This window comes from Podarcis muralis, chromosome 6, assembly GCF_964188315.1.
Source record: "Podarcis muralis chromosome 6, rPodMur119.hap1.1, whole genome shotgun sequence".
Lineage (NCBI taxonomy): Eukaryota > Metazoa > Chordata > Lepidosauria > Squamata > Lacertidae > Podarcis > Podarcis muralis.
Genome location: NC_135660.1, coordinates 29153476 through 29170746, shown reverse-complemented (window position 1 = coordinate 29170746; position 17271 = coordinate 29153476). Strand labels below are relative to the sequence as shown.

The 17271-nt window shown below is 41.1% G+C and overlaps 1 protein-coding gene across 1 annotated transcript in view; it reads right to left on the bottom strand.

Annotated features, from left to right (window-relative positions):
• Positions 1-5547: 5547 nt before the first annotated feature.
• Positions 5548-17271, bottom strand: part of IRS1 (insulin receptor substrate 1) — a 50501-nt gene continuing 38777 nt past the window's right edge. Inside the window, exon 2 of the mRNA XM_028731109.2 lies at positions 5548-6618. The gene's annotated coding sequence lies outside the window, so the exon portion shown is untranslated. The remainder of the gene's footprint in view (positions 6619-17271) is intronic.

The following is a 17271-nucleotide window of genomic DNA, read 5'->3' as shown; positions in this document are numbered from 1 at the left end:
AGAGTCTGTAATCTGAAGTGTCTGTAACCCGAGGTACCACTGTACTTATACTGTATTGTAAACTATTAAACCAGGCCCTGCATGGCTGCAGGGGCAGGAGGGTAATAACCTGGCTCCAGCCCTAGCCAGCTCCACTCCTGTAGTCGGGGGGAGGGAGCTTCCCTTCCCTGGAAGTGGCCGGGCTGCCTGCAGTTGCTACCGTCTCCTCGTAAGGAGCAATATCTGCAAAGTGCAATAAAACGAGGCGTGCCTGTATATTCCCACAATACAACATTATAACATCCCCGCTCTGATATCTTTGAGTTAACGGAGGGAATGCAAATGTTTTCAATGCATATATAACAAACATTTAAGAAAGGAGAACAGCAAAAGACAAACAAAACCAAGGACCTCCGTGATGGACCACATTCTAATACTGGCTGAAACAATAGCTTAATACTGCTCCACCAAGCAACACAATAATGGAAACAATGGATGATATCTAACCAAATCATACCCAGAGCAGAGCCACATTCTTTAAATCCATTGATTACAGTGAACCTAACCTGAATCTATCCTGACTACTCGGATATCAATGATATGAATGGGTGTAGCCAGGATTTATATTAGAGAGGGCAGGATCAATGTTGGGGGGGGGGGAGAGAACAGAGCTATCTTAGATGTGATTGGTCAGTTAAGTATTTTTATTTATTTACTTGATTTAGAGGGGGCAGCTGCCCCTCTGTCCGCACCCCCCTTGTCTATGCCCAGGCTGATATGATACATATGTATGGCTGTCAGATTCCATAGTGTTTAATTGAGAACATTTATCAAAATTAGTTATTTAAATACCACAATTGAAGAACTATTTCTAAAAGAAGCAGCATATGAAAGACTGGAAGGATTCGCCTAGGAACATTTTAGTACTTTAAATTATCATTTTCCATACATAGCTATAGCTTTCCACACAAGCAATGGAAGCAAAATAATTTCTGAGAAATTTTCCAGAGGTAAATTTTGAAGGTTGACTAGAACGGCTCTCCTCCCCATCTGAATGAACATAGTCCAAAGAATCTTACAAAAAACAACAACAACCCAACAGTTGTGAAGACATAATCATATTAACCAACATCTGTACAGCCTGACCCTGCAAGTTTACTTGGAACAAGGCCTAGTCAACACATGCAGCAGAACAGCACCTCTTCAGACTGCATGCAGGCAATCACATTTTTAAATGTTTCTGTATGTTAAAAGCTCCCTACAAATTAAAAGCAACTAAATGAGCTAGACTAGCGCCTCTTTCCTTGATGGCCTAGTCTTCCGTTTCCAGGCTAACAGATTGAGGTTGAAGCCTGACAAGACAGAAGTACTGTTTTAGGGGGACAGGGGGAGAAGGGGGGGCCGCCCTGGTCCTGAATTGGGCAACTGTGCCCCTGAAGGACCATGTGTGCAGCCTGGAAGTCATTTTGGACTCACAGCTGTCCACGGAGGCACAGGTCAATTCTGCATCCAGGGCAGCTGTCTACCAGCTCCATCTGGTACGCAGGCTGAGACCCTACCTGCCTGCGGAGTGTCTTGCCAGAGTTGTGCATGCTCTGGTTATCTCCTGCTTAGATTACTGCAATGTGCTCTTTGAAGGTGACCTGGAAACTAATCCAGAATGCGGCAACTAGACTGGTGACTGCGAGTGGCCGCTGAGATCATATACAACCAGTCCTGAAAGACCTACATTGGCTCCCAGTACATTTCCGAGCACAATTCAAAGTGTTGATGACCTTTAAAGCCCTAAACAGCCTCAGCCCAGTATACCTGAAGGAGTGTTTCCATCCCCATCGTTCAGCCCAGACACTGAGGTCCTGTGCCAAGGGTCTTCAGGCGGTTCCCTCACTGCGAGAAGCGAAGTTACAGGGAACCAGGCAGAGGGCCTTCTCAGTACTGGCGCCCGCCCTGTGGAACACCCTCCCATCAGCTGTCAAGGAAATAAACAACTATCTGACTGTAGTCTTACCACAGCTGCAAAGGATGGGGGGAACTTCTTCTTCCCTAATAAGCATAAGGAGATTGTGAAAATGTAATGTTGCTCTAGAACTTCTCTAACTAAAGTTTGGAGCACTTTGGACATCCTTCTGCACTTTGGACATTAGAGCTTGGTGCTAGATCTGTTAACAAAGGTATCAACGGCATTCATTGCTACCACAGCACATGCTGCAAGTGGTTTGTTGCCAAATATAAACCTAAACTAATACAGTGGTGCCTCGCAAGACGAAATTAATTCATTCCACGAGTTTTGTCGTCTTGCGATTTTTTTCGTCTTGCGAAGCACGGTGTCGGGAAAGTTTTGGAAAAGCTTCAAAAATCACCAAGGTCTTTAAAAACCTCAAAAAAGGCTACCACACCGCGTTCTATGAGTTGCTCCTCGAAGTCAAGTCGCAACTGTATTAACGGTGTTAAGAAAAAGGAAACAAACTTGCAAGACGTTTGCGTCTTGCGAAGCAAGCCCATAGGGAAAATCGTCTTGCGAAGCAGCTCAAAAAACAAAAAACCCTTTCGTCTAGCGAGTTTTTTGTCTTGCGAGGCATTCGTCTTGCGAGGTACCACTGTATTTTGTAAAAATGAAATCCACTTAACGGGAAAAGATACTTCTCATCAGCAAACATTCTTCTACAACACCAAATCTTATGTTCAGATTCTTAGCATATCAGTACACTTATTAGAGGAGCAAACCCATGATCCTTAATTTATTATTGGTAACAATTTCTGTAGATATGGTATTCAAGATATGGTTCTGGTAATCAAACATAAGCAAGAAGAAGAGCAAGCCAGATCCCATGGTCACCAGCTGCAGTTTTACTATAGTTTCTAACTCTGAGACAGTGATAGCGTTCCATGGCAAAGACTCTTGTTAAATGTGCCAAGATGTAGTTGCAGATATTTTTCTCAGAGCAGCTTCTGTTTTACCTCTGTACATGCCTGCTGGATTTTGGAATGTGTCTTACAGTTCCTGGATTGTGCAGATAGGCTGATGTCCTAAGAGTAAAACAGTTTACAGCAGACCATGGTTGGTAGTGGTTTTCTGGAAATGCCCCAGAGATGCTTCCGCAAGCTTCAGATGATAGCTACACTTTTAAAAAGAGGTTCTTAAATGATGAAAAGACTGGTGGCCTATTGAGACTGAGATGCAATTGTGGGGTTTTTTTAAAGGTATTCCTCCCCACCCCCAAATGCTAGTTTTCTTCATAAGGCTGGCATATGGCAAATGTTTGTGTTTATTCCCATAGCTTTTGGGATCAAAGTTGCTGTGGTTAAAAGCAAAATTGTGAAGGATAGAAATGCCAGCCTTTTTTCATTCTATGTTGACAGCATTATGGCTGATGTATCCCCACTTTTATTCTTGAAGCAATCAATAAGGTGGTTTAATGGCAGTCTCCACCCAACAAGTGGTGTTCAATCAGATATGTACCAGATACACTGCTCTTCTGGAAGTTATTGCGGTTACATTCCTTCGAACTGTAAGAATGTTGTATTATAGGGCTTGACTGTTGAAAGCTCATCATGTATGTGCATCAAGTGATAGGCTTGGAGGCAAACAGCTACTTGAAGGATGGGAGTTGTAGTCCAAAATATCTGGAGAACACCACACCACACTTTAGGGAGAAACCATAGCTACATGGAGTACAGTGGTACCTCGGGTTAAGAACTTAATTCGTTCCGGAGGTCTGTTCTTAACCTGAAACTGTTCTTAACCTGAGGTACCACTTTACCTAATGGGGCCTCCCACTGCCGGCGCGCAATTTCTGTTCTCATCCTGAAGCAAACTTCTTAACACGAGGTACTACTTCTGGGTTGGTGGAGTCTGTAACCTGAAGCGTCTGTAACCCGAGGTACCACTGTATCTTGGGTCCCTGGTATGATGTCCATAGACAGCAGTGTCCTCTTAGCATCCATCAAGGTATCAGGTTTTTTAAGAATGGGGGGTTAGAAAACTTTGTTTAAAACATGGGTGGTGGGGGGCTGGCTCAAAAGCCAAATGAAAGCATCCAGACACAACACCTTACTTCGCTTTCCCCCGAATGCCTCTGACTGGTTTTTTATAACTGCTTTTGGTAGAGGTTGTTTGGTTGCAGCGTTTACTTATGTGTTGTTTGGTTCTTCTTTTCTTTTGTTTGTGGATGTATTGCCTAGTTTTGCTTGGGAGTGTTATGCAAGTTTTGGGGGTGTTACCTGCTTTTTGGCTGTCTCCTTTTTGGTTTTGGAGTGGGTACGTTTTGAGGGGGGGGGTGTTCTGAACATCAGTTTTTCCTCTGTGGAATGGGCATTTCTTGGTGCTCATTACAGCTTCCCAAAAAAAGTTGAGAACTCCAAGGTTACAGGATGTGCAACGTTTGGTATTCCAGATTTCTGTTGGAACTTTTCCACCCCACGGATTCTGATGACGTGTTGCAAGGTGCTAATAGGTGAAGCCTCCAGAAATGCATACAGTTGTGTAAATATTTTTCAAAAATGAGGGCATACCCTGATGAAGCAGAATGTTGCCATCTGGAGAGTCATGGCAAAATAAATAAACCCATTGCTCTTTGTAGTATGTGTATTCTTACTGCTGAAATTCGGTATAGTTGCACTTCAGAAATTACCAGTGGAGAAAACATCTGAGGCCCGAATTATGGCTAGGGGTGCGGGGGGAGAGGATATCAGGTTAAAGAAGGGAATCAATCTACCATAAAGGTTTCCTGTGCATGCCCTATTCAAATAATTAGGAGCTATAGTTTGCAAAGACTGGGTTATGTCCAAAGTCTAAGGATCAAAAAATGTTCCAACTTGTTTCCTGGGTGCTACATTAGCAGAAAGTGAATCTCAATCAATATGCTCCGTAAATGCTGTTTTTACAGTATCTCTATTAAGGTTCATCTATCTTAGATTTTCAAACTGGGTTCAATTCACATCCAATTCACTTGTTGCTCCTATTCTTGTGGTATAACGACCTATGAGACCTGAGGGTAGTTCACTGAAAATAAAATAATCAGCACAATAGTTTTCTGTTTCAGTGATAAAAGGGAAATTAAGGCTGCTTTCCTAAACACTGTTACATAAGAGCATGTCCCACTAAACTCATAGGACTTAGCTCGATGTAGATAGCCACAGGATTGCAGACTGATATACAAAACAGTGAAATAAACTGGATATACAAGACAGGGCAATAGACAGCAGAAGAATTACCTTTGACTCTCAAGAGTACAAAAAGGAAAATGAATATGCTGGCGCAATTCTTGCTTTTTAAAGTTATGGGAAGGTCTTCCTAACATGGAAGACATTTCAAAATTCTCAGTTAATGGAAAAGAAATGGACCTCAATCTATCAGGCAGTGAGTGAACATAAATTCCAAAGTATGAGTGAAATTCTATAGAGATGTGGTTTTTCTATTGAGAGATCTCATTACACAAGTACATTCAAAATATCGATTCTAAAGTAAGGACCTGACCCCACCACAGAGAATGTGAAGATACCTTAATATATGCATTAAGAACAGGGATACGTTTTTAGGGGGGTGGGGAACAAAGTAAGTATGAGAAATAAAGATAAAACAGTATCTAGTTTATTATGTATAGAAAGAGATTTCCAGAATTTACAAACACCCACGTATTTCATTCCAGGGATATTTTGATTTAAAGAGTTCGCCCAAGTTTCATTTCTTCTTCTTCTATATATATATACAATGGAAGACTTAGATTTGTTTTTCTGATGTTTTCAAAGTTCCTGTGCAACCAACAATTTTAAAACCCACACTTGTAAATACCATGCACAGTTCATTTGCCTTTTCATTAATACAGCCTAATGTTTTACAGGAACAATACAAAATATTATTTTATTTTTGAAAGAATTCAGCTCAGTCACAGGGTTATCTTACAAATCATTAGATTGGTAAATATGACTGTACAATCCAGATCCACGGGCCCATTGATCCATATTATATTATATTCTGAATTACAATCTTAAAAAGAATAGTACCCTACTCTATTCTTAAATCGCCTTGTTTTTTAACAGTTTCCCCCACCCCAACCCCACTCTGTTTACAACAGAATATAGTATACCTCAGTTCCACATCAAAAAAAGATGTGCTGTAGGAAAAGTTACATTTTTAATTAAAAAAGTACATGTATAAATCAAAAACCTATGTTAAATATTTAATACTCTTCAACCAACATTAACAGTTTGTATGTAATAATTTACACTGGTGATTTGTCGTACAGGTTTTTCAGCAGCAAATTAAAATGTCATGTCTTATGTAAATGAGCTAGTAGCATGCCCATTCTCACCATTTTAAAGTGGGCACATGAGTTCACTGTAGCCAGCTAAGTCTTTATGGTAGAGGAGTAAGTAATCATAGACTCATTGTCCAGGTGTCACAGTGCTTTTGCTTGGCACAAAAAAAAAAAAAAAAAAAGAATAAGAAGAAGTAAAAGAAGAATGTGCAGTTCAGTCAACTAACTCCTGAGGTTTGTGTAAAGTAAACAAATTGAACTGGATGCATCGTACCCATCTACTGGGGAAGAAGATGTGAGGTCCTAGTTGTGATACACAAAACAGAGTCTGGATACTCATGAGTTCCAAGAAGGATATTCTGAGGTTGTATAGGTCATCGATCTGAGAATAAAAGAAAGAAAGTTCATGTAAACAATATTTTAAAACATCTAGTGCCATAAGCAAAGATTAACAATAAAAGCTGATGCAACGCTCATAAATCTTTTGCAGCTATAAGGGCATCTGCAAAAATGACCATTCTGAATAAAGGTCTACATATTACATGCATGTCATTCCATGATTCTTTCTTGGAGGGCTGTTTGAACAGGTAAAGGAGATCTTGGTCAGGGAGGGACAAAGAGAAAATGGCTTAGGGGAAGGGCAAAGGACTGGGAATTCCAAGTGTGAAATACCCTCTTTGTCTTCTCAAGCTACCTCATCCAATCTCCACCCAAGCTAACATCACTTGCAGATGCCTTTATCCATTAAAAACAACAACACATTTTCAGAGTGCAATAATAATGGAACTATACATAACAGGTAGTTGGCTCTTCTGTTACAAGTACACGCTACAATTGGCCAGACATCAAATCATCTATCAGCTCTCATGTTATGTTATTACATAGGGTCGGAGCCAGAATTTCCATGAACACAACTTCACTCACAGGACACTCTTGTTACAGTAAAGGAAGAGAGATGATTTTCACTAGTTTCTCATCCGCCCTGCAGCCCCTTGTAAAACTTTTCTGGGGGCTGAAGAACCTTCTGGAATGAAGGCACAGGAGGCTGCGAAAATTGCCTCTCCTCCCTCCAGCAGGAGTTCCCACTGGATCTCAGTCCATTCTGCCAAAAGAATGAGTATTTCAGCATCAGAAGGAGCACTCCAGGTCCAGTGCATAGTTTGTAAGTTGAAGTAAAGTAGGGCTAGGAATGGGGGGATATTTTGTTTTGTAAGATTCAAAGCTAAGCACCAAGGATAATTGTAGAGTTTTTGTGCACATTAGACGTGATGAGTGGTGTAACTCAAGAAACCCAAGGATAACAAATGCAAATATGGATCATTGCTTCTAAACCAGAGGGCAAAACAATCACTGATAGAAAGGTGTTTTCTGGTACTGTACCTGGTTATTATTCTTCCTTATGTTAGCTCAGCTTTTTGATGCCTACAAACCTTCACAGAGCTAGAAGGACTTTCCCAAAACCTGTCTGGCAAAAATGTGAATCAAAATTCCTACAACTGCTGAATTTGTTTTGAGTCGACTGCAGTGAATGATTTGCCTTTAAACGTTTTGCAATTCTCAACTAAACAAACCAAATTGCTTACGTCAAGTCTTAGATGTGTAAGAGTACCTGTATGTATTTTAAAGACTGTTTGTTCCTAGAAATAGAAATAGAGCATTATTCCGCTTTAATAAAATGTTGAGACTTTCCACAGAGACATGGAAAGACTGAAAAGATTGCCTGTGCTTTATGCGCTAATTGCTCAAGAAACCAAATTTATTTTGTATGGCCCTTCACGTGAACAGGAAGCCTCTCCTTGCAAATGTGTGGTATGTTGTGAGTAACACCCCGGAGAATTCTCTCACAGATCTTTTTACATACTTTCAAGCTTTCTTCTGAACTCCTGTTGCCAATCTACAGAAAAATCCCAACTGGAATATCTATAGGAAATTTAACATAGCTTCACAGCTTTAAACTGTGTTGGGCCTAAAATTAAGGTAGTACTGCCATATTTTATTTAAAAGGCTTGTTAACAAAGAAAGAAATTGCCTCATTTAAACTGGGAAGGAGCTAGGTGTACATGGTTTGCTTTTCGTTTCATATCTGGCTCCCTTCCAGTATGGCTGAATGAACAAGCTTAGTGCAGGAACAAACTGTACCCAACAGAATGGTCACATGCTCTAACCTGCAATGGCTATACAATCACAGAAACAGAGAGTGAAACGTATAGCTCTGCTACGCAGGACAAAGCTTGTTGCTCTGAGATGTTTTATATAGCACCACACTTCAGCTAATGTTGCTCTCATCTACTTCCTCTCTTCAAACATGACGGAAGGTACTTGGAAAAGAAGAGGAACGTCCCTCCAGGGTGGGTAAAAGTAAATATTTTTTAAATTTAGATTCTTAATGTAAGTCCTTTAAGAATAACCTGCTTTAAATATATATATCAGTATATAATACGAAACAAACATTCAAGTCTATACTAGCCATCACTTAAAACTAATCCATGGCCCTATATTTTGTCTGAGTTAAAAGCTGTTTTCTATGTAAAATGTGTGTGTGGAGAGGGGACAAGCAGAACAAGAAAAATGTGTGATTTCTGAGGTTTATCATCATAAAAATAACAGTCAGTTGTGTACTCTGCATATCATTGGTCACTATGAGTATTTAAACTGTCCTGAAATTCCCCAAGAAACTGGTGCTGGTTTTAGACCTGCATAAGTATGCATATAGCATTTCTGTGCAAGTCCAGGGTTCTGAAAATTCTTGAGAACAGTAACTGGCTTGGTTTTATTTCTAAGTAAATACTTAGAAAACACCAAGCAAACACACAGGACTCCAAGCACACACACACACACACACACACACACACGATCTCTCAATGATCCCATGGTCAGGACAGGAAACCATGGGTTTGTCTCATCTGTAATTAAAATTTGCAATGTACATCACAATATTGGCAACCCCTTCTGCTTCTGCTTCTCTCTATATATAATACCTCCTTTTTGCAATGAGTGTGCAACATGCCTCATTGTGTGCAGGAGTTTAGTGTTGCTACATTTACCAAAATACTTTACAGCTGGCTCAAGATGGTATGCTCTGTTCATTTATCCCATGCACGAATAGCAAGGTATTGTCTATTGGTGATATATAAACACAAGATTTCTGCATAGGAAATCAAGAATTTATCATGGACAAATCACCATTGTTAGCAGTTTGTGTACTTTTGCAGAACCCAATATGGAAGAAAGAGCACACTAGTTGCTTAAGGGTATTTGCACGGGTAGACAAACGGGTAGACAAAGATCAGGCCCCATCGCCTTCTAAATTGGAATCAGCGTGTTTTTACATGAGTAGAATGTGTCCTTTTATTTAAAATGCATCTCTGGGTTATATGTGGGGCATAGGAATTTGTTCCTCCCCCCCCCCCCCCCAAAATATAGTCTGGCCCCCCACAAGGTCTGAGGGACAGTGGACCAGCCCCCTGCTGAAAAGGTTTGCTGACCCCTGGTCTAGAGTAATATCCTTGGGCAATTAATATGCTGTTTAAAGCCTAGACACACAGAACAACTTCTGAAAATGAAGCAACTGAGAAGTAGCATGAGATGCAACCTTGGCATGATTCTTGCACATCTCCCACTGCACAGCACAACTTTTACAGAAAAATAACAAAACATTGAAAAAGGAATTTAGCATGTGCAATCATGTAATTCTCAGGTATAGCTTTAGGGTGGTATATAAATCCATATTATTATATATCTTGACATATAATAGATGAATATACTGTTGGGGTTTTTTTTTAGCAACTTGACACATAAGATTGTTCGCTTCTTTCTTGAGAGCCACCCTCACGTACAGGTTTATCATTTAACACCAAATAGTGTTGCTTTCTGAATGCTAAATATGGGGAAATCTTCTTTTGGTAAGATTTTAATGTGGGCTTTTCAAAACTGCAGTACAGCAACACCCTATGATTTAAGCTGATCTGATTCACACATACAATAGTGTTGCCTTGTGGACATTTGATATGTTACTAATATGTAGTGGATGCTGCCTAAGAAACTAATCGAAAACTTCTGAGACGATTAGAAGTACTCCCATCTTTTAAAAATCAAAATTCTCTCCTCATTAATAGTAAATGAATTGTATAAGATGTTGAGTAAGTTTGGAGGAGAGCGTCTTTCCCAACATAAGTTAGCGTTTGGATACCCCTATTGTTTCTTATCAACAAAGATCAGTGTTTCCTTAACAACGCGTAAAACTGTGCAGAGGACAGGAGTTTTAAGAGAGGGTTCTCTGACTTCAGTGTGTTGTGGTAAGGGTCGTTAACATTAATGACATCATTGTTGGCAGCTTGAAAATAGGGAAAACCTGTGTTTAATCCATTTCCTACTCACCACAGGCTTCAAGCTGGATTCCCCAATAATATGGCTTTGTGGCTGACTTTATGGAAGACATTGGTAATGCAAGAAAAATGTACTTGAAGGGGGGGGGGGGAGCCCTAACTTGCATCTTATACTACAAGCTACCTTTGACAAGTGGTCTCTGCTCAACATCTGCTGCAAAATACATGAAGATAACACTAATGCATGATCCAGCTGGCAAACCATTTCCCTTTTTCAAGGCTGTTCAACAAGAGGGATATAAGGCATTTACGTCATGTGCATAGTGCTATTGAAGTACACTTTAATATTACAAATATTCACAATGTTTACCGAAGAAGCTTATTCACATTCATCTGTAAAGCTACAAAGCTCTAAGCCCTTTTCTTTAAAGATCTCCTCAAGCCATTCAAGCTCCTGATGGGTATTCCAACTAAACACCAGGATGAACTTTCTGACAGTAAGAGCTGTTCGACAGTGGAATGGACTTGCTTGGAAAGTGGTGGACTCTCCTTCCTTGGAGGTTTTTAAGCAGAGGTTGGATGGCCATCTGTCATGGATGCTGTAGTTGAGATGCCTGCATTGCAGGCGGTTGGACGAGATGGCCTTCAACATCCCTTCCAACGCTCCTGATTCTACGATTCTATTCTAGGGTACAACTTTCACATAGGCATTGTAACAAGAATTGCTGCGAAATCAAGTGGAATCTTCTTTTTCCAAAGACTGGAAATGTGTCGACGTTTTATTCACCCATGACTTCTTGCCCAACTGAGAACATGCTTCCTAGGTGTCTTTAAACCTAACGTTTTTCAAAACGATGAAAACGCACTTACAAATCAAGAGATAAGCAGCAGCAACTTTGTTTTCCTTCCTTGCCTACTCAGGCTGATTCCCATGGGCCACCCAAGCTCAGCAATTAGGTCATAACTTCTAGACCCAGGAAGCTCGTGCGCTGCCCTTTATTCTGAAGTAGGTCTCAATTTCTTCTAAGCCTCTGGGAAGCAGCCTGGTCTGGGAAAGCATGCAAGCACTCGCCTAAGCATAGGCCTACCATGGGATTCCTCTTCCAGCACCAGCACCTCACCATGGCTCTCCTGAGGAGTAACTTGCCTCATAAGTGGCTAGGAAGCAAAGAGGACCTCCCATGGCCACCATGAGTTCCTTGGAGCAGAGATTAAATAAAAATGTAAAAATAAACCATAATAATAACCTTGTACCCAGAATTTACTTGTATCTGGCAGCCTAAAAAATTAATTAAACCCATTCATGATCCTTGACTGTTATGTTCTGGACAGCTCTGATGGATCAACTTCCTCTGACGAAGTTTGAGAGTAGACTGAGGCCTTTTATGCCCCTGTTTCCAAACTACCTTCTCCAGGCTCCAACCCTCTGGCCTGAAGACAGGCACCTCTTTCATTCCATAGCCTCCCTCCTGGTGCACTCCCAGCACTGCTGGCCTGGTGATGTGTGATGGGAGATATCTGGTTCTTCAGGCTCCAGGGAAGAAGTCAACGAGATGTCCAGACTCTGTCCCTATAGGCCTTGGGGGTCTGGGAGGTTCCTCTGGGAGTTCTTGTCCAACCTGCTCAGGCATAATGGCCTCCCTATTTCCCACAGCTCTGAGCTCTGGCCCAGACCTGGTTCCCCCTCTGGTATCCCTGCAGCCTCTGGCTCTGCTGGTTACATGGATCATGACATCCTCTTCTCTTCCCTTCCCAAGTGCAATGGTCACTAGTTGTCTGCTATTCCCTCACCCTTATAAAGCAATTCAGGTTGCAATCCTACACAACTACCTGGGAGAAATGATAACTGAGGTGCATGGGACTTACATCTGAGTAGACTTGTAAACACCATCTGTATATTAGTCCTTCTGTAGTAAAGTGTAAAGATCTTGCACCCCTGAAGCTTTTCCTCGGACTCACCGAGTTAAGGCTAGGCTAGGATAGGATGGGATAGGATGATGGGAGATATGCCCAATTATGTCTTAATATAGTAAACTTTCTCAGTTGAGAGGTGGCCTATTTCTTTCTAAATCTGGCCTTGTATAAAGGTAAAAAGAACAAACTAAAGCCCTTAGGAGTTTACTGAGTGAGACTATGAGGAGAAAGGAAGGTGGTATGCAAGTACTCTTAAGTGTTAAGAGATAGGCGGAAGTCGCTGAACACAGAAGTCAGGGTACAAAGCAGGGAGAAAAGTAAAAAATGTAGAGTTGGAAAGGATGCCAAGGGTCATCTAGTCCAACCCCCTGGAATCCTGAAATTAATCTGCTATTGGGATGGAAAGGAGTCATCATTTAAGATGCTTTTAAATAATTCACTGTAAGTAACTTCAAAAATCATACAAAGACCTACACAGAAACAGGATGAGCTGTTCCTTTCTTGCTTAAGCAAGACGCTCTTATGTGGAAGTATACAGGCCTCTCGATTTAGCTATCAAGGTATTTTGGACTTCAGTGGGATTAACCTCGAAAGCAGCATGGAATTACTTAATCAGCTCACACAGCAAGAGTTGAACTTGCTGGTGCACGTTTTTCCTACATTTATTGTATACTTCAGTATCTGTTTCTGCACTGCTTTCTCAAAAGCACTAGCAACCTCCATTTCAATAGATAACGTGAACAAATTTAACAAATAAATACATTTTACATTTTGAAGTAAATATAAAGTTAAAGGAGCACTTTAATTAATGAAGGTCAAGCAGACACAAGTCCAATTTTGATCAAAACATTAAACCATGAGGACACAGCTAACGGAGTCTGAATCAGATGGGATAAAACAACAAACATATTGCAAAGCCCCAGGTAATGTTTTGGATACAGCCATGGATAAAATTAAAACCCATGAGGATTTTGGCTCCTCATACAAAATATGACTGAATAGAGGTATGTTAAAGCTATCTGCCTGCTAAATCATTTAGCAACGTTAACAAAATGATATTAACGGAATCTCTCACTTTTGGTGGTGGAAATTAGGTGGGAAGAGTTGGGTGGAAAACTGGTGAGGTGCAAGATTAGCAAGCTAAAAACACACACGTATCAAATACATCATCATTTCTGTTTGCCTTGCTTTTACCGCTGGAAACTAATTATCCAAATACAGAAGTCCTCTTCAGGCAGAGAGGTCATGCACATAAGCCCTGCTCTCAAAACGCACACCCCAGAAACAGCCTCAAAGAGGCTTCTAACTATAGACAGCTGAACTCTGAGCAATAAAAAATGTGGTTAAAAGCTCCCTTCAGACTTCTCTGTTCAACCTGCTTAAGACCTTCCCATACACTCACTTTCTTTCTCTTTCTTTCTTTCTTTCATACCAACCATCTGACTGGGTTGCCCCAGCCACTCTGAGTGGCTCTCAAAAAAATATTAAAAACACATTAAAACACCAACCCTTAAAAACTTCCGTGAAAAGAACTGCCTTCATGTGTCTCCTAAAAGTCAAATACCTCCACAACCACTGCTCCCAAATGTTGCTTGGCTACCCAAATGGGCTTAGAGGCTCAACTTCCACATCTGGTGGATGATTTAATTAAATTGGCAGTCGCCCCCCCCTAAAAAAGAAAATTTCTTATGCGTTCGTACAATTCAGAGTCTAAAAGGCATGTGATTTAAAGAAGGGGTGGGCAACCAGTGGCCCTCCAGATGTTGTTGGAAAACTGCCACCATTCCTGACTGCTGAACATGCTGGTTGGGGCTAAGGTGAGCTGGAGTTCAACAACATCTGGAGACTCACAATGGTATTTCCTTAATTGTAACTAGAACCTATTCTTGTCAGAGCACATACAAGTCATATCATATGTTTACAGTATTAACTTGTAAATGAAACAACTTATTAAAACCAGCCGTCAGACAACCCACTTGGTGCAGACTACTCATCAATTAAAAATATGCAGTGTTGCCCTGCCTCCCACCTATGCTTTGAACTCCAGTACAAAGCAGATGCTTTTCAGCCTTACAGTAAAGAAAAAAAGCACCCAACTTGCCAAGACACCTTGAGCTGGCAAGTCTCCCATCAATGTTTATATCAAAATGTTGGGCTGCCATAATCCCTGGCACAAATCCTCCTCTAGAAATGGAAGGATCACCAACAAGTTGATATGCTAGCTTAGGATGTTTCAAAACCAAAATCTCTCTCTCACACACAGAAAAACTGAAGAAGTATCTGAAGAAGTGTGCATGCACACGAAAGCTCATACCAAGAACTAACTTAGTTGGTCTTTAAGGTGCTACTGGAAGGAATTTTTTTTGTTTTAAGAAAAACTGAAAACATACAATGGAAGTTACAATAAAGGAGAATCCATCCCAAAGATGCTGGAGGAGTTATTTTATATTATTATTAATGCCCAATGTGTTTGGCACCAAAAAAAAGTCTCTCCCCACCACCATATTTTTCTCTGGTTTCTTTAGTTCTGATGGCTTTGAGCTGTTTACAATGAAGCATTAAGTTCTTGTGTTTATATATGGAAGAGGAAATATTTTTAGTGTCACTAATAAGGGGAATTATGACAATGAGGGCCTTACAAATATGTGACTTTTGAGATTGTGTTTCGAAGGTGGTGGGTGGTTTGTTTGGAAGCATGATTAACTGTTGTCCTATCTTTTTGTAGAAATGTCACAGAGGAAGGCATTTATGGGCCAAACACATTGGGCATTAATAACAGCATTACCCCTCAGCACCCTTGAAACTGATTTCCCCTTTATTTTCATCATCCGTTTAGGATGACTGATGCTATCTGGTATTCATATCAGGCACTTCACTGATCACACAAAACAAAGACTCATCACACAGATAACCATGTGGTATGAGTGTAACCTCAAATATATCCCATTATTGCTTTATTTCCATCATTTCTCGGGACTGTGGCAAATCTCCATCTCTCCTGCCCGACTGCATTTTCGGATCCACTTTGATGTTGATATAGAATTCTGACATCTGCTATTTGTTGCAGCATCCAAGTTGCCCCAGTTACATTTGTCCTCTGCCTGCCCATAAAACTGCACCAGGTGCCTATGTGTCCTCCTGTAACATCATCGTGATGCCACAATGCATGACAGGAAACACCATATTCTGCATGACAGCACAGAAGGTGGTGAAACCTTGCTATAAATAACCATGTGTTCAAAAGCAGGTGTCTACTGTCCTGAATATAAGCCTCACTTTTCCCCAAAATTCTGACAGTGAAAAGTTAAAGTGTGGCTTATATTCACGACCTTACACCGCCAGCAAAGTGGCGCGACTCCCCACCCCCCGGAAGCAGCCCGGGAGCGTGGGGCAACGGCGCTAGCCCGCTCACCGCTACCAAGCCTCCCCTGAGCTGCTGGAAAGGAGGGGGAAGGCCACCGGCAAAGCGGTGTGCTGCCCCCCTCCCCCAAAGGAAGCAGCCCAGGTATTCCCCCCTTCAATTTTAAAGGTGTGGCTTATTTGTGGGTGCGGCTTATATTCAGGCCAATACGGTATATAAAGATCTAGAAAAGAGGATTCTTAGGTGTAAAAACAAATACAAAATGTCAAAGATTCATAGAGTTGGAGCAGGGCCTTGTACGTGATCTAGTCCAATCTACTCGTGCTCGGCTTATGTGGGGAGAGCTTATCACCTTCTCCTCCACTGAAGTGTTGAATAAGGTAATTGATTTATAGTAGTAGCATGTGCAGTTTGTACTGATGAAAACATCTTAGGATAAAGGCCACTGCAAAATAGTGAAACGAGGTTGTATAAACAGTTGCAAACTATTATTTTTTAAAGAAGTATCAAGTCTACAAGTTGAATGCATTATCTTGGATTGCACCCAATATAGAGGTCAGCTTCTGTCTGCGCCAAAATGAGCATTAGCCTTTTTTTGGAAGCCAGCACAGGGCCCACACCGTAAAGTCAGCATTGATAAAGGCCGCTGTATAAAAAGATAACCTTCATAATGATCTACTGATAAGTATGCCTCCACCTGTTGTTAAAAGGCAGTTTGTGCTTTTATGCAAAGAGCTCTGACCTTCTATCTGGTTATTTATTCCAGAGTCAGCGCTGTGGTATCTGACTTTCAGAGAACAAGCGATGCCCTAACCCCATTGTAATTATCACAGTTTTTGTTCTGGTCTGAGTCATTCATACACTCCTGAGTCACACACTTTCCATGCCAATAGTGCAGGAAGCAGCTACATGGGAGATGCCCAGCATTTCCTAAGACTGGGATGAAGGCCCTGCCCCTCTCTAGAAATGGTAAGACTACAACTCTCTTCATCCCTGACCATTGCCTTGCTGGCTGGTATGGGAGTCCAACAACATCTAGATAGCCACAGTTTCCCTGTCCCGGAGCAGCAGAATTAGTAATAATTTCCCCCTGGAAATCTAGAGTTTTGAGCTGGTTGCCCTTACGTTCTACCTATGATCAATGCCCATCCCATCATATGTATAAAGTATCCATCTGCACCTTTAACACATCTTCACACAAAGATCTTTTGATCATCCCGTAAGAGGAAGAGAAGCCCTTCCTTCCTTCCTTTTATGGGACGAGCAAATTCCATTTTGCTCCCAGCTGCATCCCATAACTGTGGCATGTTGTCAAGATACCTTTGCATTTGTCTTTCATTAAGCAATTTGAACTAAGAGAGATGGAGTTCAGTCATTGACACAATGCTTTTACAGGAAACCTCACCAATACTTTATCCAATGACATGAATACTTT